Here is a 22,686-nt window from a genome sequence, read left to right as displayed (position 1 = left end):
ATACCCAGAAGTACAAAATACTTCAAATAGCTTCTATTCTATGACAGTATTATACAAAAAGCACCTTGACCCCATCACCAGGCCACCAGCAGTCACAAAGTAAGTTCAGCTGAAGCCTCTCCAGTACTAATTCTATCTCAGGCCTTGGCTCTGCTTGCTTTGGGTAGCTCCTTCATCACTGCGGCAGACCGGGGGGAGGACTTTATTACAGCCACAGCTCGTTAGCTTGAGTGGTCTTAATGAAGCAGCGTGGCGATCAGACAGAAATCATGCTGCCGAGGCCCTGCGTCATTACACCAGCCTTTAATTACGTTGATATATGGCTGGGACGGGCCTCGATACCACAGAAACGCACCAAGTCCTACCAGACTTCAGTCTCCTATCACACATATAAGTGTATTTCCTCAAAGGAGTCAAGTCTCAGAGGCGATACCAGCTCTTTTATACTGAAGCTGTTCATTGTGCCAATTTCCATCACACTTATTTATAACCAAAACCTACAAGTATTCAAAATTTGTACCGGACTTCCTTCTTGTCAGGGCGAAAACACCATTTAGACACTAAAGCGTTCCACTGGAAGTGTGGATAGTGTTTTCAATCCCAGCATGCTTCTCTGCACAGCAGGTGGGAGAGAGAATCTCAGGACAGATAGGGAATTGAGGCCAAGTCTTGGTGAGATTGGAAAAGCAACTTGACTGGGAGACAACGGGCTTGAAAAAGGTACTGTTGTGTTTCATTACTATTCATGAGTGTACTTCAAAATGTATTCTCCAACTCAGACGGGGAAGAGGACTTCCAAAAGGCCCTTGAGGGGTTTCTGAATAAGCAAAACATCAGACTTTATAGTCAAATAGTAACAGGAAATAATACCTTGTCTGCTTGGAGTACCAAATAGGCCGAAAAACTGCATACTATGACGCAATTATTCTGTCCCTTGGTGAAATGTTCTCTCTAGAGATCTTGACCTGTTGTAGTGCAGGTTTTCTATGAGTGGGTTTTGCTTCTCTTGTGCACGACGACGCACATGCACGATACACATTCATGCCAATACATTACATTATTCCACTGATCTACAGGCGGCAGTAATGAGCCAAGATATGCTGCAATGTGCCGGCAATGACAGGGGAGAAGAAGACTGCAAGCTAGTTAACATGGCAACGTATCCTCACGCAACGGTATGATATTTTACGAAAACATATTCCTCTTTTTCCTACAACACGTCAATATCCGCTCGTTCCATGCATACAGCCTTTTCAAAATAAACTCCCGTCTTCACAGGAAACAACTTAGGAAACTACGGAAGTGGCGTAACTTAAGAACGAAAGTTACATGACAAATAAATCACTGACTTCCGGTTTCATACGGGATACAAACACCAGTCTCCTCGGCAAAAGTCTGGTGTTTTTTGACCCACCAGTCCACCCCGACCTCCTCCCCACGCGACGTTTGTCGCTCTTTATACTTCCTGGTTCACGATTACGTGGATTAATTGATTTTGTGGGACATATATACGAATCACAGTGCGTTACTTTTTGTAGGTATAGCTACAGTGTATGAGAACAGCCTGAACATGGATGTAAACAATTCTGGATTTAAAATAGTTTTCAACAGGTGTGTTGGAGCTCAACGATACACACAGTGTTTTAGTGAGTAAAACTGAATGTAACTTTTGTTTGTTAACAAGAAAACAGGGCAGCTTTAATTGCAGTGTGACATTTTTTTTAAGTAATTTCAAATACTTTGTTGTACTTCTACCAACTAAAATGTATTACATGTAAGTGAGAATTTGTCAAAAGTGGTTTCAAGTGATTTGAAAGCTTTATGGGGTCCCTGATTCTTCTTAAGTATTTAATTCTTTAGGATAAATACTCCGACTTAAGTGAAGCAGCGGCACGTCTGCAGGAGTAAAACATTACTGTCTGGCTCCCACTGCCCGCTGCGTGAAACATATTCCACTTTTCTATCATTGGACTCAGAGTTATGATAGCTATATTATGTCATGCTTCCCTACCTCCTTCATTATTCAAAATGAAGAGAAATCCAGTTATATAATACGAGGGCAGAAGTTCTTATGAGATTTGGAAAGCTCAGCACTAGACATCTCCACTCCGTGTTAATTGGTTTTGCTTTTGAAAGGCCATCATTTTCTTTCGGGCCCATTAACCATAATGCTCCAGAGTCCAGGATTAGTTCGCACTCAGTAAGACTGCTGTGTTGTCGTTAAATTCAATTTAACGGGGCACCCACCAGTGCTAATTACTGCTAACCCCGCTTACCGCTCTATGTTAGTTTGGTCACTGTCCCTGGAAAAAGACTTCTGTGTTGGATCGCTTTTCCTTCACCTCTTGGTCTGCCGATTGATTTTTGTTGTTGGGTGTCAGTCTGAGGTTTACCCAGTGAGATGTTTACCAATACTGCTGTTAACTTCTTGTATTTTAAAATACCATGAATTCCTCTTCATGAGTAACTAATAAAGAGCGCTTAGGCCTGCTGCATGGTTCTCCCACCGGCTTCCACAAACCCTCACGCGCACCTATACAAACCTCCACCATTACATAATTGTTGCGGGCCTGCATGGGACCCGGGGGACTCGGCGACCCTTGTTATTCATTATGGTGACCTTCACCTCCTTCTGAAACAAACGGATAATCAATGTATCTTTAAAGATGCAAAGAACAAGGAGACGAGAAGGTAAGACACCAAAAGTGCTGTATAATGTTGACATGCACGTTAAAAGACGTTTTGTTGACAACTACAGTCTCGGAGAGCAAAGGCACCATCACTGTTGCCCTGTCTCCTAAAAACTACGTTGCCATACAGCTAGACTGCATTCTCAGTTTTGTTTGGAAAGAAATGTATCTCGTCACTGATTACGTTTGTCTTTGATGGATCACAAAAACGTCTGTAAGTCCGTGGTTAGCCGCAGCAAGTGACGTGGTACAATGAGCAACGCGAGCAGAGCAGAGCAGGTGACGTAATATATCAAGCAACCGTTAAAGTGGCAATAAGCAGAATATTTTGGCATCATTGGGCAAAAATTCCATAATAACCTTTCAGCATATTGTAATTCAAGTGTTCTGAGAGAAAACTAGACTTCTGCACCTCCTCATGGCTCTGTTTTCAGGCTTTATAAAAATCTAGCCCGTGACGGGAGACTTTGGCCAATCACAGGTCATTTCAGAGAGAGAGCGTTCTTATTGGCTATGCTCCGGCTGGTGGGCGGTGCTTGGTATTTCCTCAACAGATCTCAAAGTGGCTGCCGGGTCACAAACTTTCGCATTTTACAGCTAAACAGTACACTACAAGATGATTCTGGAAACATTTGAGGAGAGAAATAGGCATTACAGTAACAGAATATTGATTCATATTTGATCAGCGCTGCCTAGTTTGACCGTTCACGAGTGATTGACAGCTGCTCAGTGACGACCGACTGCAGATCAGCTCTTACTGCTTGTTTTCCTCCGGTCTGTGAAATCCTGCAGATGCCATTAGGAGCACCGGAGGCATATGATTTCTTTCAGATTACCCGTCTCATGCACTACTGTCAGGATATAGTGACCGTTTTATAAAAATAACTTTTTTCAAAATCATATTTGCTCCATTTCTACCCACTGCAGCTTTAAACTGTTGTCATTTATCAAGGTTAATTTTGCAGAGAGTTGATGAAAACTACCAAAGAAAGCATCCTGGTTCATGAGACATTACTGAAGAGGCATACATTTAATGTCCTCTCGGGCCAACAAGAACCCCTAAATGTTAATCATGTTTTCAATAATCAGAGTTTATTTGACAGTGCAGCACTGGTTTGTTTCAGTCTGCTGCTTAGAGAAACTGACCTGTAATATTAACTCTCCTTCCCATTTGGCCAGCCGGATATGCTTAAGAAAGGTTTGCGCAGGACGCAGGTAAAAGATTCATTATTCAGCCCCAGGAATGGGCAGGGGAGGGCCGTTCCAATGGCTTTTACCTAACTACCCCCCTAAAAGCCTCCCAAGAAAAATACCTGCATTACAGAGCCATGCTGTGGAGAAAGTGTATTCACTATAGAAGCACTCCCAGTACCTGAATAAAAGATGAAATATTGAACATAGACTGTGGGGTTTTAAGTTTATTATTTAGGCCAAGATGGTCTAATTGCCCCTAATGCAATGGAGTTGATTTTTTTCTCTCTACCAAGGTGGAGTCTGCTAGTTTCCAGACCACTACTTAAATGCAGGATTGTGAAGGGACCACTTTACAGAGCACCCATATTTTCAGTGAGGATGGCGTGAGGTCGGTGCTGTACATTCAAGGTAGAGACATTAATTACTTTTTAATTTGCAGGGAGGGTTTTACCGACTCTTTAATTTTTCAGACCCAGGGCTCTTTACCTGAGGCCGTGAAAGGTGGGGAGGGAAGATCTAAATCTAAATGTAGAAGTTTTTAATGTAGAGAACGATCACGCTGCCTTCATTATTAATGAGTAAAGCACTGCTGCTATCAAAACCAAATAGACCCAGAGGAACTTTTCAGAGTAATGAGTGGATCACGAGGTTGAATGAAGGCAAAACATTATTAACATTTTAATTGATTTTCTTTTTATTTTATTATATGTGATAGTTTATCATCGGTTTGTTACTTCAAAAATAGTTTTCTATTTCAACAACTAATTTTACTTCAACTTGAATATTATTTATTTATTTTCTTACTTCACTCAGTTACAGCCCAAATTTGTCAAATCTTCTAATATCTACAAAAAAATAGTTTTCAACCTTAGCCAAACCCTATTTTATTACCTCATAAATAATGAATCCTAGATGGAAACTAAGTACATGTTGCTCTGTTCACTTATTACATCTGTGTGTGTTGTTACTCTATTCACCTGCTGGGGCTTGGTGCTAAGCCCGGATTGTACTGATATATTAAATCATACAGAGTTCAGGGACGATCAATTATTTTTTTATTTTTTCACTCCATCCTGCTGCCTCCTTGTTTAGGTGTTTGTAGTGAAATGAAGAGGTATCATATCAGATATCTCCTCATTTCAACTTCACCAATCAGCCGTTCCTCGTCCGTTTCGTCGCTTTCATAGCAGGCAACAAGAATAAATAGAAACAGGGTGTCTGAAAAAAATTCAAAACGTCGCACTGCGCAGCGGATTGTTGCTTGCGGTTCATTCCAATAGAAAACAATGCAATCAAACTGATTTTGTCACTGGTGATTGCTCGCGTCACATTCTGTTTGGAGGGTGTAATACGTACTGTAAGCTACTGTAAGACCTCTCTGAGTTGTACACATTACATCCCTCCAGATTTATTTTTTGTGAACCCCTAACCTTAAAGTTCAAACTGCGTCTATGTGTTGAACCCTTAACACCAATTCAACAGCAGATAACACACTGACTCTTGTTACCCTGAAAGAGGAAGAGACTGGATACAGTGAAAGAGAGAGAGAGAGAAACATCACCTCTCACAGTCCCTCCTCCACCTCCTTGTGTGCTGTGTTTGTTTGACATTTCCCAGTAATGATGGGAATTTTCTCTCCCCTCTCCTAGCAGGAGTCACCCTTCCTCCCCTCTCCAGCGGCCTGTCCCTCCACGCTGAGACCCAAACAATTGCTCTGCGCCGGGGCCTGTGAAATCCCAGGACGCCGGGGCCCTATGAAATCCAATAGAATGGCTTTTATCCCCTGAAGATACAGTACAAATCATCATTGGTTTTATCTCAGCTGGGGATGTCGATTTATCTAAATGAGCTTAGTCCCTCTAGCTGCCTGTCAGAGTTATTTCTCCCTCTCCAACACCAGCCCCACCCTGACACCCTCCCTTCCTCTCATCTTTCTCCTCCTTTCCCCCACATCTCTCAGCCCTCCTCTTCCTCCTCCCGCCCTGATTCGGTGAGGTTTAGATCCTTTCCATGTCTCCGTCCTTTGTTCTCTCCAGAGGGAGGGGGCAACAGAGGACGGGGCAAGTAATGGGATTGGTACCCTGTACTGGGCACCAGTTTTGTTCGAAGCCTGCCTTACTGGCCCAAAGACAAGGGTGTGTATGTGTGCGTATATGTGTGTATTGTGTGTATGTATGTGTGAGTGTTATTCTGAGTCCCTTTAGTGTGCAGTGGAATGTACTTAATCTGCCTGCCATCATAATGCAAATGAAGCTCCCTGGTCCCAGCGGGGAGATACTGTGTGTGCGTGTGTGTGTGTGTGTGTGTGTGTGTGTGTGTGTGTGTGTGTGTGTGTGTGTGTGTGTGTGTGTGTGTGTGTGTGTGTGTGTGTATGTAACTGGACCTGGTCTTGAGCCATTGTGTTAGTGTGACAGAAGCCTTTGCCCACTCTTTGATGCCCCCTCCAGAGCTTTCCAGTATTCTCTATCAAGGGCCTGGCTATTCCACGCACACACACACGCACACACACACGCACACACACACACACACACACACACACACAGAGGTCCATTGGAGCAGACTGAGATATGACACCATGCAGGTGAAGTGGGGAAATCCTCCCTAAATTCCTCTGCAAAGGTACTGAGTGTTTAAAACAAGCATGTTTCTGCTCAAAGCGAGTAAATACAGGCCTAAAAACTTTCATATCAATAAAGGGAGAATTAAGCCCCTTTCCCATTGGACAAAAAAAACAACACTAACATCTGGCTTTTGTCTTCAGTGTGAAAGGTTACAACCTGCATTCATTCCTGGGACAAATGACTCTGCAGTAGTCGCGGGTATTTATCGGCTCAAACTCCGATCAGCACTGAACAAAACATGACACCCGGATGGACACGCTCATTTTCTCCCGTTTCCGGTGCGCATGCAGGGATTTGGACAATTATTATAATGTATTAATGTACAAAACATACAATTAATATGCTCTCCTCAAAGCCACCAGACTCCATTGACAGAAACAGTAATTTTACCTCGCTGATCATCTAAACACACTTCATTCAAACTCGACAGAAACAAAATAAAAACTTATCAAAACTGTCTTAGTTAGTCTTTCCACTGTTCCAACAATCACCAACTCTTGGTGACAATAAACCCTTAATTCACTGAGTTAGATATGAAAAGAAACAGCCATTATATGCTCTCCTCAAAGCCACCAGACTCCATTGACAAAAACAGTAACTTTACCTCACTGATCATCGAAACACACTTCATTCAAAGTCGACAGCAACAAAATAAAACTCATCAAATGTTTAAAAAACCTGCATTTGCTAATTTTGGTGGAATTAGTATTATTTTAAAACTCCACCTGTGTAGAGTAACAAGTTAACTCACTTTTTTTTATTGCACCTAAATCTAAAAATGCAAGTATGGATTCTTATGTAGCCATGGATACTGCTTATCGCCACGTTTTTGGTGAAATTAATATAGATGTTTTTCAAAGTAAGATTTACTCATAAGCCTATGATGTTTTCTCTTAAGCTAAAGATAGTTTTGACAACTGATCAATCAATATCATTTTAAAACAATCCAGACCTATTTCCTAAATAAAAGGTAATTTACTGTATTTATTGTAAATGTAAGCAGTCATCTCAGAGGTTGTATAAAGATATACTGTCATAACTTTATGAATATGTCATCAGGTAAGATGAAATATAATATTAAGACCTCTCTATGAATAAAGCTTTCAATGCCTCCTTGTTTAAGTGACCCTTGATCTCAGCAGGATTCATCTGGATAAAAGACAGAGGACATTGCTTTCTTTTTTAAAAGAAGTAAAAAAAAAAAAACCTTTCTGTTTTTCATTCTCACTTAACTCCTCTTCTCCTTCAGCTCCCCCCGTATCACTCACATCCTTAAGATCAAGGTCAAGGTAGATTTTATTGTCCCAAAGGGAAATTACTTCTGTAGAGAGGTTATAGGAAATGCTGTCTCCACATGGCAACAAGAAATATATCTTGAGGGTGCAAGTTAAAAGTCAATACTGAACAAAAGGAAAAAGGAAATATACACACTGGATTTCTATCTAAACAGAGATGTGAGACGTTGTGGTAAATGATGCTGGGAGGAAGATTGATGGTGCGGGTGTTCCTTTACCTTTTGTTGAGGTTAAATACTAAAATAAAAATCTATGTTAAATCACTGTTGTGTAATTACTAGGGCTGATTAAAATATTTAATCGCGATTGTCCATAGTTAATCGTTATTAATCGCAAATTATTCATATTTTTTATCTGTTCAAAATGTATCTTAAAGGGAGATTTGTCAAGTGTTTAACACTCTTATCAACATCGGAGTGGGCAAATATGCTGCTTTATGCAAATGTATGTATATATTTAATATTGTAAATCAATTAACGACACAAAACAATGACAAATATTGTCCAGAAACCCTCACAGGTACTGCATTTAGTATAGAAAATACACTCAAATCATAACAAACTGCAGCCCAACAGGCAACAACAGCTGTCAGTGTGTCAGTGTGCTGACTTGACTATGACTTGCCCCAAAACTGCATGTGATTATCATAAAGTGGGCATGTCTGTAAAGGGGAGACTCGTGGGTACCCATAGAACCCATTTACATCCACATATCTTGAGGTCAGAGGTCAAGGGACCTCTTTGAAAATTGCCGTGACAGTTTTTCCTCGCCAAATTTTAGTGGAGCGTTATTTTACCTCCTGATGATGTTTATAAAACACGATGGTGAAACAACGCACACTATAGAATATCAACCGATTCTCTCTCCGGCAGTCATTCACTTGTGTAATTTAAACTGAATTTATTATGTTTTTCTTAAATAACGACTCTTGACTGACAGGAATGTGATTTTCTACAAAACTTTTTAAAAACTGTCAACGGCCAGAAAAAGTGCAAACCGTGGATGTGAATCCTCATTTCAGCGCTTCGACTGTCAAAGGTACAATAATGTGGCCAAAGCTATTAATAGCAAGACAGTTAATTAGATTCAAAGATTAATTAACGGCTTATCTAATCCATCAAAGGGCTAAAGATAACTATCTAATTAACAATATGAGTGAAGAACAGCGGCAAAGTTTGTCAAACAAAGAACTCTGTCGTTATCTTCACCCATCACTCTATTGTTCTCTCTCATCCCTCTTTCCCTCGCCGTTCCTCTCTTCTGTTACTCCTCCCCCCCTGCCCCTGATGTTTATTGATTGCCAGAGTTCATACAAGAGCATCACTTAATGTGCTTGCTTTCATGTCCTGCCTTTGTTGCCAGGGCCGCAGCCCCACGATATTGCAAATTGATCCGTCTCTCCCCGCCACCCTTTGTCAGGGTTTGTGAAGTGAACTACTATTACATTAGCCCACTCTCCGATCCGTGCCCCCCCGCCCCCCACCTCGGAGTCTTCCTTTCACTCGTTCTGTCTCTTTCTTGTCAGTCTGAGGATGGCATCGGCATGGCTAAACACTGGTTTGAGAGCTGATTAGCGGAGCCACACGCCTGACTGGCTGCATTGATGAGCTCCTTGAGGTTTGATGATGTAGCCAATAAACGGACACTTTTGATTATCTGACCTCTGACCTGCAACAACAACCCCCCCCCCTCTCACCCTCCCGCCTTTCCTCTTCCTCCTCCTCGTCCCCTTCACGCCTCCTTCTCTCCATTGTCCTTCTCAGGTGACGACTTCAAAATGAGGCCATGCTTGTGTGAACGCAAACAAGGGCACGCATCCTCAAGGGCATCCCATCCTTCAAATGCAGGATTTTACCGCCTCTAAGGCCCTGTTCAGACCTGGTATTAACATGCGTCCTCAGTGATCGGTTCACAAGTGGACAAGTGTGAACGCACCCAAGACGCATTGAGATCCGATCTTTCAGACCACATTCAGAGGTGGTCTGGGCCACATATGACCACATTCTTTTAGCAGTGTGTACGCCAATGTGTCCTGGCCCATATTTAAGGACCGCCTACTCAACTGAGGTCCCGCTGGGATCCACGGGATCTCACTGCACTCCTCATGTGAATAGACAGGTAGACGTGAGCGCTTGTCTGCCTCGCAGCATGGAAACGGCCTCTGTGCTCTACTGTAGTCTGTCGGTACAACTGTATTTTATTAAAATATATTCTATCTATAGGCCACACATCTACAGACTATCAGATTAGGCACGTGAAGTGCATTATTATCATACTGTCGGAGATGTGTCTGTGTTTGTGTTCCGGTGCTTTGCACGGAGCTGACACCCGCCCGACCCGCTCGCTCTCTCTCCTCCTCGGCTCTCTGAAGCTCTGTACCGCTCTGTGATGGCGGCGTGGAGGTCCCCGGGGACCGCCGGTACAATAACCTTATATTTTGATGTTAATAAAATGTACCCGAATTCACGAATATGTAGGATATCACTACTGACATTCGTGTAATATTACGACGCAACGTCTGCTGTATTAGCCGTGTGTTTACTACGTGTTTATTTGCATATAGAGCGGGGAAATGAGATCAGATCACAAGTGGTCACTCAGGACGTATATGGAGACGCCAGGTGTGAACAGATGTACTTAAAGCTGTCCACATGTGTTCGGATCACTCTGGACACATGTTAATACCAGGTCTGAACAGGGCCTACGGATTTTATTTTTCATGTCACTGATTACATGACACATTATCTTCCAAATATCAGCATTTAGTAAGGCACAGTAACAATAACCGGTGTATCCATGCCGCATGGATAAGGCGTACTCTGTGCATCTTCAGAAAGTTTTTCAAAAAGTTCCGCAAGTGAGGGCTCTCGGATGGAAAACTTCTGTGCAACTTGTGATAGCCCGTCCCTTTAGGCGTTGGAAGTGAGTGGACTCTGAGACGCAAGACAGGCATCCAATAATAAGGTTTTCTCTCACTTCGCTTCTGCCCTGGACAACTTGGCAGGAATTTGGAACGAAGACGAAACGCCGGCACTCTTTGACGCGCCTGCGGTCTGACTTCAACGTCCTCCTGAGCCGATCAACAGCGATTCCTCAAGTCTGCATCCCTGACAATGTAATTGCCTTAAGCTGGGGAGAACACTCCACCAGGCTTGTAATTAAGATTGGATGCCCAGGACCACCACCACTACCACCCCTCAACACACACACACATACGGACTCCACAACCTCCCAAAGCTACTGTTGTCATGGAGAGAACACATCAGGGGAGGAGGCTTCAAATGTTTGCAGTGATGGTAGCGAGGGATGGGGGGGGTTGTGTTGCGAGAGTGGAGGCTGTACAGGGGGTTGTTTTCAACTGTGTGGGGGTGGGGGGGGGTCTGAGAAGAGAGCGATAAGGGGATGGGGGACTGCGGCACAATCATCTTGATTTCTTGTGCTGAACGATTACATGCCATGCTAATTGCTAGCAGAGGGATCTTTAATAAATATTTCATTCGGTGCAGCATCATTACTGCCTAATGTCGTTATTAATCTCCGCCGGTAATTTCCACTCAGGAGGAGCGTCTTTGTGAGGGGGAAAGCTGTGTTTTTCCCCCCACAAGGAGAGAGCGAGAGAGAGAGAGAGTGGGAGAGATGGAGAGAGGAGGAGAATTAGGGAGTGATGCTGGAGAAGTGCCATTACATTAAAGTTATGAGAGGAGAAATGAATGAACCATGTAGAAGAAGAGAGAGAAAGAGCGATAAAGAGAGGGAGAGGGAGGAACAAAATAAAAAAAGAAAGTCGGAATTAGAAAGGAAAAGAGAGAGGAAGTTAACTGAGCAGCACTGGATGGATCATGTGGGAACTAGCACGGCTGCAAATAATGTTACAGACACATGTCATTTCCTGAGAGGCCTTTCCATCAGTGAGATCATAGCTACTAATTTGATTTGTACATGGGAAGGGGGTTGGTATAACTGCCTCTGTAGAGAAAGATTTACTTAGGGCAAATGGCTGGAGCTGCCAGTCACCACTTCTGTGAACACTGCCAACTTACCTCCAGGAATCTTACTTTCTATCTCACTCGAGATTGCTCTGCTAGTATTTTTTTCTTCTTGGCATCAGAAACGCAGCCGCACGGGAATTTATATATTCCATCAATTAAATACCGAGATGTCGGCCCTGCTTTTTCTGCCCTGCTCCTAAAGCGATTGACCCACATCTGCGCTAAGCTTTACTGGAGATCGCCAATGACCGATTAACTTTTGTTATTATTTTATAAAATGTTTGTGTTAATACTTGGGGGGGATGTGTTGCTCATGTCTATTACACACTGATGTAACAAAATATTATTGAGTTTATACCTCCTGATTCTACTATTTTGGCAGTTCTAAGCTCACAGCGTTCAACGTATCCTCATACAATGGTTCGAATGATATCTTATGAAAAGTTATTCCTCATTTTTTGTGCGTTTTCCTATGAATGTCCAGCTACATGTGACGCACACGTCAATTTCTGCTCCAGTCTTTTCAAAATAAACTTCCGTCTTCACAGGAAACAACTTGGTTAGGTTTTAGGCAACAAAACTACTTAATTAGGTTTAGGAAAAGATCGTGGTTTGGGTTAAAATAACTCCAGAAGTGGCGTAACTCAAGTACAGAACGTGACATAAACTACTTAGTTAGCTTTAGGACACCTAGTTAGTTACGTGACAAATAAATCAACGTTGACTTCTGGTTTCTCACAGGATACGAACACCGGTCTCCTGGGTGTTTTTTGAAGGATATCTTTAAGGGCGCTTTCACAAGCCAACAGTTAGTCCTTTTTATCAAACTGTGGTTCATTTTGCCAGTTGTGAACACAGTAATCGTACTCTGGTGCGGACCAAAACAACCGGTCCGAGACCAATTGCGGGCTGTGAACCAAAACGCAGGCTGTCTGTGCGAGCATTTGTTGAGATGGACACAGGTTAACATGAGTGGGAGAGGACTGACCTGGACTTCTACAGATGTCCGATGTTTGCTTGACATCTGTGGCGAAGAGAACATATAGAATATGCTAAATAAGTCCACAAAAATAGTTACGTTTATAAAGTAATTCCAGATACTGGAGAAGGGATTTGTGTCCACAGTAGATCAGTGCCGAGTCAAAGTGAAAAAATCTTCGACAGCAATATTTCAAAGTCTGTGATTCCCTGCATAGAAGTGGCAGCTCTCGAGACAAAAAAGAAGCAAATTTATTTTTATATTTGGTCCACTTTAATTTGTGGACTGTGAAACCAAACCAGACTAAATAGAAAACGGACCAAGCAAGTATAAATTTCACACTGATTCGGACTAACCATAACCGACTAAAGCTTGTGTACGTATCCAGCATTAGAAACAGTAGTAACTATGATAGCTATGATGGCTGAGGAGACAATTTTTAGTTAGCTGAGGGACAAAATTGTGCAAACCTTTTCTCTCACAACTACATCTTACCTACAAAGAAAACAATGCAAATTGGCAAAGTAATCCTTAAAGGCAACACACTGCTGACAACGTACCCTCCGTTATTTGCAGACCAACTGACAAACTGTGCACGGGTTCATTCCATGTTGTGCAAGCCATCTCTTTCTTCATGCAGTTTAAGACATTAAGAAGGCGTGAAAATGGCAGCAAGCTAAGCCTTGGGCGAATAGCAAATAGCATTAGCCACCAAGCACACATTGCATTCTGCTCATTCCAATATCCATCTGTGCCTATGCTAGCTAACGGCTATCAGACTGGCTTATTCACAGACATTTTCCACAGCTCCAGTGCTTTTTAGAGCTAAATTCAATCTTTGGTAATAAGTGAATTTGAGATGGAGCATGAGCACAAACTAAAAAGCAAAATCCAAATCCATGTTGGTTTTATCTAACAATGTATTTCATGGCCGTATTCCAAATTTTTTATGAGAATAGGCTATGAGTGATTACCAGAAAAATGATTATATGCTTTGCATGATGTTTCAATAACATATCCATCATATATGGCCATAGACGGTGACAGCAGGGCTGGAATGGGATGGAGGGATGGCTTGAAAGAAGAGGAGAGGGAGTGATTTATTAAAGGATCCAGCTAAACCATCTCTCCACCCAGTACTCACTCACTCTCTCCTTCACTCTGCTTCCGTCTTCTTTTCTCTCTCTCCCTCTCTCCCACACACACACACACACACACACCAGAGCCACACAAGTGATGGCATTGCCCCCAAAGAAAATAGAGTTGTGTGTACCATCCAATTATCTGTCAGGGGTGAATAATGGCCCCAATAATATATTCACATAGCCGTTGCCGATCAATTTTTAATCAAGCTGAGAAATATGGAGGAAGTGAAGCTAAAATGACCCACCAGGAACTCTCCCATAATGCCTCGGCAGAGGAGTCCCTAATTTTGCTCCAATCAAATTACCTACTCCCCAGATCCCTCCCCAACCCCTCCAGCTCCCCTCCCCACAACCCACCGTCATCCTCGCAGCGATAATGGTGCCTCCCAGTGTGGGGCAGACTAATAACTACAACCGGCTTGTTCTTTTATAAGGGCAGAGGTCAGAGGGCAGCGACCTTATTAAAGACATTTTCACTGATGATAAAGAGATTAGCTGTTACTAGCTGGTTACTAACAAGAAAATAGATCCACGTACTTGCTTTTTTTATTCCTTTTTAATTACGTCTAAAACCGTTTTTGTCCCTTTATTTGTTTTTAAAAATGTTCTGAATCGGAAGGGAATACAATTAAACACAAGAGGGTCAAGAGTCTTTGAGGAGTCTAGTGTGCAAACATAAATATACAACATGTTCATTCATTAAATCTTAAAACCTAAATAACGGATTAATTATTCACATTTAAACCAGATTTTTTTGGCCACTTGGGGGCAGTGTAACAAACTGTAAATGCAACATCGACGTATTGTTAGAGGTGCGAATTTTCACTTGCCTCACAATTCGATTAGGATTCACCTGTCAACTAAGGTTCGGGGTTCTTTATTTGTCATTTGTCAATTCCAGCAAAGCAGTCATTGGTAATGAAAATCTTTGGTCTCAGGTTCCTTCAACAATGCTCATAAAATATGTATATATAAAAGGGAAAAATCACACAAGTAAAAGCAAAATGATAATCTAACGGTACATGTCCACAGGCTCCGTCCTTTCCACGCTTCCCATTCATTGTCTATGTACGCAGCCGTGCAATGCATTCTGGTAGCGTGGCGGCGCGATTCGAGAGATGGAGCGTCACGTCGCCCGCTCCTCATTTGCATAAAGTTGAGGTCTAGGCTACTTTATGCAAATCAGGGGCGTCCGGCGCAACTCGCCGCCTCTACAAACATTAGTTAAATTATGAATATTATATTCCATTTCTGCTAATAGATCCCCCAAAATGTTACACGCTGGTCCTATAAATATAAGATTATGAACAATAAATGCATTTTCAGAGCAAAAATGCATTTACTAGAATAAAATACATAACAATTATGTTTCATATTCTGTTTTTAACGGATAAATAAATGCCTCACTGACTTTCGAGTAATACTCAGCCGCCATCTTGCAAACAATAAGGCAGGTTGTTTTTAAGTTTAAGACAATTTGTGAACATACATGACACAAAATTCAAGCATGCTTAATGTAAACCAGCCCATTTTACGCCATAGTACACTATTAAAGCATATGGATGAATGAGCGATATACACATATTTCATGGTGTGCTGTAGAAACACACTTTTCTCACAATAATTTCATGCCATCCAACCCACATTTGCTCTTTAGCTCATAGTTACTCATTTAGAAACACATTACTCATACGTACAATTCATATGTGTACATACACAAACACAACCAACGTCTTGTCTGTGCACTCTGTGAGTAAATTCAACCCTATAGAGCCGACCCCGGTGTGCCTGAGATGGGTCACGTACCTCTGAGCAGCGCTGGGGCAATCTGCAATGAAAGCTTTCCCATTTGTAATAAACTGCAGCCTCTCAGAAGAGCAATCCTAGGGAGGATCCAGCGTACTCTCTCCTCGCTATAACAACAGCGTCTGTAAAACAAATGAGCGGGGAGGTAATTGCAGACAAACAAAAATTACATTTCCAATAAAGGTTCTTGTCTCTTTGGGCTCCCAGAAGCCCCCAGCCCTCCTCAACTGTTTAACAGCCTTAATATACCCTCTCATCAGCCTTCCTGTTGAGAAGCCGCCTGAGAGAGGTTATCGGAGCACAAGCAGAGCTCATCTAATGTGAACAGGTTGAGGGTTTAGTGGTTGAAGTGTTTTAGGCAATTAAACGGGGAAAGTGATGGTGGGATAGATGGATGAGAGCATTAGACAAAACACTAAAAGTTTACATGACCCATACTTTACACTGCGAAGACATTCATGACACTGTGGTAAAAGTCTCAGAAGAAGAAGCGCTTATGGGAAAATGAGCAATGCAAAATGCAGCCTGAAAATATTTCCATCGTAGAACCGGAGACATGCAGATTATAAACAAAGACGATTGCTAAAAAGAACAATTATTTGATTGAATCGGCATTCATGTATGTGTGATGTAATTGTTTAAGGATTTAAAATTGTATTTTTCAAAATAAACTTTCGTCTTCACAGGAAACAAAGGTAGGTTTAGACAACAAAACTACTTAGTTAGGTTTAGGAAAAGATCGTGATTTGGTTTAAAATATGGAAGTAGCTACTTCTGGTTTCATACGGGATACGAACAGCGGTCTCCTGGGCCAAAGTCCTGTGTTTTGACCCGCCCATCCATCCCGACCTCTTCCCTACGTGGAGATTGTTGTCCTTTATACTTCCAGGTTCACGATCATGTGGATAGCATACAAATTGATTTCATTGGATATATATTAGTGCGGTCAATCGATTAATATAGTTAATCACGATTAATCGCAAATTAATCACACATTTTTTATCTGTTCAAAATGTACCTTAAAGAGAGATTTGTCAAGTATTTAATACTCTTATCAACATGGGAGTGGGCAAATATGCTGCTTTATGCAAATGTATGTATATATTTATTATTGGAAATCAATTAACAACACAAAACAATGACAAATATTGTCCAGAAACCCTCACAGGTACTGCATTTAGTACAAAAAATACGCTCAAATCATAACAAACTGCAGCCCAACAGGCAACAACAGCTGTCAGTGTGTCAGTGTGCTGACTTGACTATGACTTGCTCTAAACTGCATGTGATTATCATAAAGTGGGCATGTCTGTAAAGGGGAGACTCGTGGGTACGTGGAGAACCCATTTACATTCACATATCTTGAGGTCAGAGGTCAAGGGACCCCTTTGAAAATGGCTATGCCAGTTTTTCCTTGCCAAACTTTAGCGTAAGTTTGAAGCGTTATTTAGCCTCCTTCTCGACAAGCTAGCATTCCTTAGGTTTTCTAGTTTCATATGATGCCAGTATCTTCACTCTAGCTTTAACACTGTAACCTAAAAAATCGCAAGTTGCATTAATGCATTAAATTAGTGGCGTTACCATAGGTATAGCTACAAACGGTGTATGAGACCAGCCTGGTTTAGTAGTACATAAATATCAAAATAGATGCCGATTAATGCTTATGTTGATGAACTAAACAAATAATCTTCATATCATTCCAGTGCTAGTTTTGAGGAAATGTTGCTAAACAATAACATAATCAGATCTTTGTTTAAGAATGCTACACATAGCACTTAACTTCCATGTACGTTTGCATACTGTACATACACACTATCTAACTGTTACACAAATGCACATATTTGTGCACTATCACACTCAACCACAGAGAGACAGACACACAAGCCAACTGTTAGGTCATGACACACACACACACACACACACACACACTCTCACATAGTAAGAATTCCACTGAGTGCAGCAGCAGTGAGATCAAATCAGTGTGTTTATCTGATGGTGAACCTGACATTAGGCCAAACTAAAGGTCCCTGCTCGGCTTCCTTTTATCAAACAGTGAACTCCACGGCCCGGCCCCTCACAAGGGGAAATTGATTACAGCCTCGGGCCAAAACATCAGCAAGTCCACAGCTCTGTTCATTCCATTATGAGTCCCGGAGCCGAGCGGGCCGAGGTGGCTATTAGCTACAGGTTCTGGATCAGATGCTCAGATATTATTTGATCTTGTAACAGAGAGGTGGTGTAATGTGAGCTTAGATGCAGGGTTAAAGGTTCATAAGACCTGAGTGGTGGCTAAACAGTCGCGGTCAGAGCTTTTAACGAGAGGTCTCCAGAGTTCATATTGGTTTGACATATTTAACTTTAAATGGATGTATTGACTGCATGCAGCATACACGCTCTAATGTTCTTTTAAAAAGGTTGTGTGCTGTCTTTATGTATGGACTTGTGTGTTTGCACACATCTGCCCGTGTTTACCGCTGTTATATTATTCTGTTTAAATGTATGTGTGCGTGAGAGATGGGAGAGGGAAACAAACAGAGCGAGAAAGTGTGTGCTGGTGTCAGAGAGACGAAGAGCTAATAGTTTTAGGGCATTCCTGTCAGTGCTGCTGTATGATTGCAGGTCCTGTGAGGCTTCCTGCAAACTTTAACACTTAGACGGGTTTGATGTAAACACTCAGAGGAGACAAAGAACGGGAAAGTCCCTGAGATATTTAACTGACTAACTCCTCCAACGTTTTTTTCTTTCTCTTTGCTGCTCTCTTTCTTTTCTTTGCCTCGATCATTCCACTGTGGCGGAAGAATCTGGGAATCCGGGACGTGCAAAGCAAACATGCCCTTTTACTTCATCATCAAAAAAATAAAAGAAAAATTGTGTGAGTATGTGTGATGCAGACAAGCAGCCGTGCAAGGACACACACACACACACACACACACACACACACCTCCACCTCACAAACAAACACACCCTTTTGTTAAAACTTTGCTCGAGGCGTTTTATTTCTCCAATTAGACTTGTCGAGAGCCTGACAAGTCTCAACTTTGTTCGCTCCACCACACAGGAAATTAAAAATTGTATTCAGTTGTCTTCCAACTCCAAAAGCATGACTGCTGTTTGGCACCGAAACATGCAGACTTTTTCATCATAATTCATACTGCAAAATTTAATTGTGCATTTCTTATTCACTTTGAAGTTTAGTAAAACCTTCAGCCTTCCAAACATAAACCATCTTCTTATTTGATTTTGTATAATGTGTTCAAGCCTTAGGTGCCAAATGAGTGAGGTTTAATACTGTATATTGGGCAAAACAATGAGTACCATACCTTACAGTATGTATTTTTGATGTTTCTATGGATCATCTTTCCAGATATTCCTGTGGTGTGAGGTATGTTAAGAGTATTTTTTGAAATCCAGAAGTCCATCCTGGCCGCACCGATCTCAAATCGTAAATAATATTTATATTATTAATAACATTTATGATCGGATATCCTGTTGTGTGTGGGGAACCACAAGGACAGCCGATGACGTTGTCACGTGGGAAAGGACGATAGCCAATTGAAAACCAAGCTGACGGAAGGACAACCACCGTCGTCATGGCGGCCGCGGCTAATGCATGAGCTAATACAAAACGCAAAGCATAAAGTAGTAGTAAGATGGACCTCAGAAATGGAGGACCACCTTGTTAATTTGTGGCAACAACACTTGACTTCATGAATTTTCAGTACAAAGTAGTGCAAAAACTAACATCGCTAATTCTTCCTGCCCGTCATCCGCCATTGTTTACACAAAAGTCATGTTTGATCGCGAGAGATTTTGCGAGATTAGTCAGGACTCTTGATCATTCATAGTTCATGAATGGAGTCTGTTAGTGTGTGGGGTGCTGCTTTGGCCAAATCGTTGCTCTTCACACACACTACAGGAACAAAACTGTTTAATTGATCATAACATGTCGTTATGTGTGAGGACTCACATTTTCAAAATCTGTTAAAATTTGAAAAATCTTTTAGAGTGGGCCGGCTTTACCAGGTTTGTCTGGCACTAATGCTGTAACCCATTTGACACAACAAATGATCTGCAACTACTTGATTTTGTTTGCAAGAATAGATGAAATAGTGATTTTTCAGTTACTTTTACAGTATTATTAGTGCTCAAGGGCGAAGATATGACCATACCTGCTACAATGTGATTTAAGGGTTAATCTGTTTTGTCTCAATTCTTTATTATGATTAAAGCTGACAGGTTTATTTATACGTGTAACATTTTTTCCAGTTAAAGAATGAAGCCTCACTTCCCCTCACCGATCAATCACCCACCACCACGACATGGTGAGGTGAGAACTGTACTGTACATACAGAACAAACATGCACAGTAGATGCAGATTTAAATCTAATTAAGTTTAGTAACCAGATGTGTAATTTACTCTCTGAACTGTTCTGTGACCCACGTCATTTGTAGATGCAGTCATATCATGCACACACTAAGTGCAAAGTGAGACGTATCGGCCACATGTCTGTATTTCCATGCGTGTGCACCCCCACAGGCCACCGCCCCCCCCCTCCCTCCTTCCGCCTCTCTGATGTGTTTTTCATGTTAACACTTTGCAGTGCCTTATGTACATCGTGCGGCTTCCCGCCATACACAGCCCGACCAAGCCCATTTAGAATGTTTTTATGGGATAACATCGTTTTTATTTTTCAATTAAATTTTTATACTTTTGTGTTTTTCCCCCTTTCTTCTTTTAAGGGTTGCTATTTTTCCTCATACAGTTTCCTTATGTGATGTTTTCTCCTCTCTGTTCTCTTTGTCTTGAAAAAATTGCTGCTTGCCAACTCTGTTTTGGTCCCAAACTGAAACCTTGGTTCAACTCACAAAAGAAGTCGAGAATGAAAAAAAATAACTACAACGATTAAAGAAGACTATTGATGACGATTTTTAATTGTAAAAAGCAACAAAAAAATAATTCTATTAGACATTTTCACAGCTATAACACTATTCTAAAAAAAATGAAACGTAAGCTGTTGACCAGAGTTTAAAGCATTATTATGGGCTTCCTTATTACGCTAAATAATAAATAATAAAACTGACTTCCAGTGGTAGTTGTGTTACACCAGTATTCACATTCAAAGTTACTAAGTCTGCTCAACCCGGTCTCACAGAAAGGCGTATAAATACCACAACATTACATTCCTCATGTCATGAGAACGCATTTTAGCCTTTTCGCGTGTCATTTTTACGATCATCCGCAGCTAGGTTCAGGCAAGAAAACCACTTAGTTATGGTAAGGGAAAACGTCATGGTTGGGCGTAAAGTAAGTAAGTAAATTAAGGAAATACGTACGGAAACAACATAACACAACTACAGAAAACACATCACAAACATCAATAAAAAACGCATGACAATAGTCGAAAAACAAACACGCGACAATCGTAACATGACAAAACACCAGTCAGAAACGGTCTCGAACACGGGTCTCCTGGTTAAGTCCAGTGTTTGTTGTCTAAGTACAATTTTGAGTTGTTTACTTGAGCGCCTCTAATCACAGAAAAATATAGTAAATAACAAAATTTTTGGATATACTTTACTTTTATCTGCAGCTGAATCTACTTGTTACTTTGATAAGCTCAAAAAATATGATATATTGCTGTGGTATAAACTACCTAGGAGTATATAAATGTATTACGAGATAGAATCACCTAGACAATCTACAACAGAGAAAAACTGTCTACACATGATTGGTTCGAGCACCGTTTGACAACTCCAGATCCCCAAATTTCTTCTCAGCTCCCTGATGTAAGAAATCATAAAAGTTCACACTTGAGCTTCACAAAGTAAGAGGGTCTCGTTGATACTTTCCTTTAGCGCCACCACGAAGTTGACATTTGTGATTCAGTGAAATTTCTCGACAACTGTTGGATGGATTGACATGAAATCTGGTGCACACATTCATGTTCCTTCCCTGGGTTTAGCTTTAATTGTGCAAATGTTAGCAAGATAACATGTTAACTAAGATAGTGAACGTGGGAAACATACCTGCTAAACAACATTATCAAGTTGCTGCTTATGTTAGCATTTAGCACAGGGCGCCGCTATGCCCAAATATAGCATCACAGCATGTCTGTTTCATCTTTGATCGGTCCTTGACCACAGCATCACAAATGTGTAGGTGATTGGAGCACCCCAATCTCAATAATAACATGACATTATTTACTGTTTGCACACAGGTTTCCTGCAGCAGCGACATCGGTTTCTTTGAAGTAGTTATGATAAACACTGATAACCACCATGGCTGAATAGATAAACATACTTACAGAAACAATCAACAGGAAATCCAGTAAAGTAAAATCATATAACAGTACACACTGATTGACTGAGAGGTGATTCACAGCTTAGAAACCACCACAAAGAGGGAGACAAAATAAAAAGGACACAAGTCACAAATGATCACCTCAACAAACAAACTCTATAAGCATCAACCAATCAATCAAAGATGACTGTACCAATCAAACAAGCTTCTGAAAACAAAGGAGGGCAGACAGGATCAACCCCTCTCATCTCTTTCCCTCTCATCACCTCGCACCAATCTAAATCTGGATTTGAATGGTTCGACTGATGAGGACCGAAAGCTTTGAAGCATCAGTCTGGCCGGGCTCCTTTACGCCACGCAGCCAAAGTAATGCCATATCACATTTGACACCCCAAAGACTGAGAAATTGATCCCCCGGTACGGCCATTGATCGGGTTGGGGTTTGAACAGGCGCTCGCGGCCGAGCATGGAGGAAAGGGTCAGGAGCAAGATGTGTGCCTGGCTCGCTTCTTTTGTTACGGGAATCGATGATCTCCCACCATGGGGGAGATTAGCCCAGTCAGGTCATGCGGAGCACAGCATGAGCTTATATTATGTTTGTATATGTGTCCCCAATATGTTTTTCTTTATGTTAATCTAACTTATTCCTGTTTTTCACCTTGCGTG

General features: G+C 41.5%; 1 protein-coding gene and 1 long non-coding RNA gene across 5 annotated transcripts in view; one reads left to right on the top strand and one right to left on the bottom strand.

Annotated features, from left to right (window-relative positions):
* The window catches only part of LOC141774452 (uncharacterized), a 393,135-nt gene that overhangs the window by 42,894 nt on the left and 327,555 nt on the right, over positions 1–22,686 (top strand). The gene's annotated exons all lie outside the window — the stretch shown is intronic.
* meis1b (Meis homeobox 1 b) overlaps positions 1–22,686 on the bottom strand; it is a 235,713-nt gene that overhangs the window by 192,854 nt on the left and 20,173 nt on the right. For all 4 annotated transcript variants that reach the window (XM_074647112.1, XM_074647111.1, XM_074647109.1 and 1 more), the window contains exon 3: positions 15,720–15,841. The gene's annotated coding sequence lies outside the window, so the exon portion shown is untranslated. The remainder of the gene's footprint in view (positions 1–15,719; positions 15,842–22,686) is intronic.

Source organism: Sebastes fasciatus, chromosome 9 (genome assembly GCF_043250625.1).
Source record: "Sebastes fasciatus isolate fSebFas1 chromosome 9, fSebFas1.pri, whole genome shotgun sequence".
NCBI classification, from domain to species: Eukaryota; Metazoa; Chordata; class Actinopteri; order Perciformes; family Sebastidae; genus Sebastes; species Sebastes fasciatus.
This window is presented reverse-complemented; position numbering and strand designations above follow the sequence as displayed.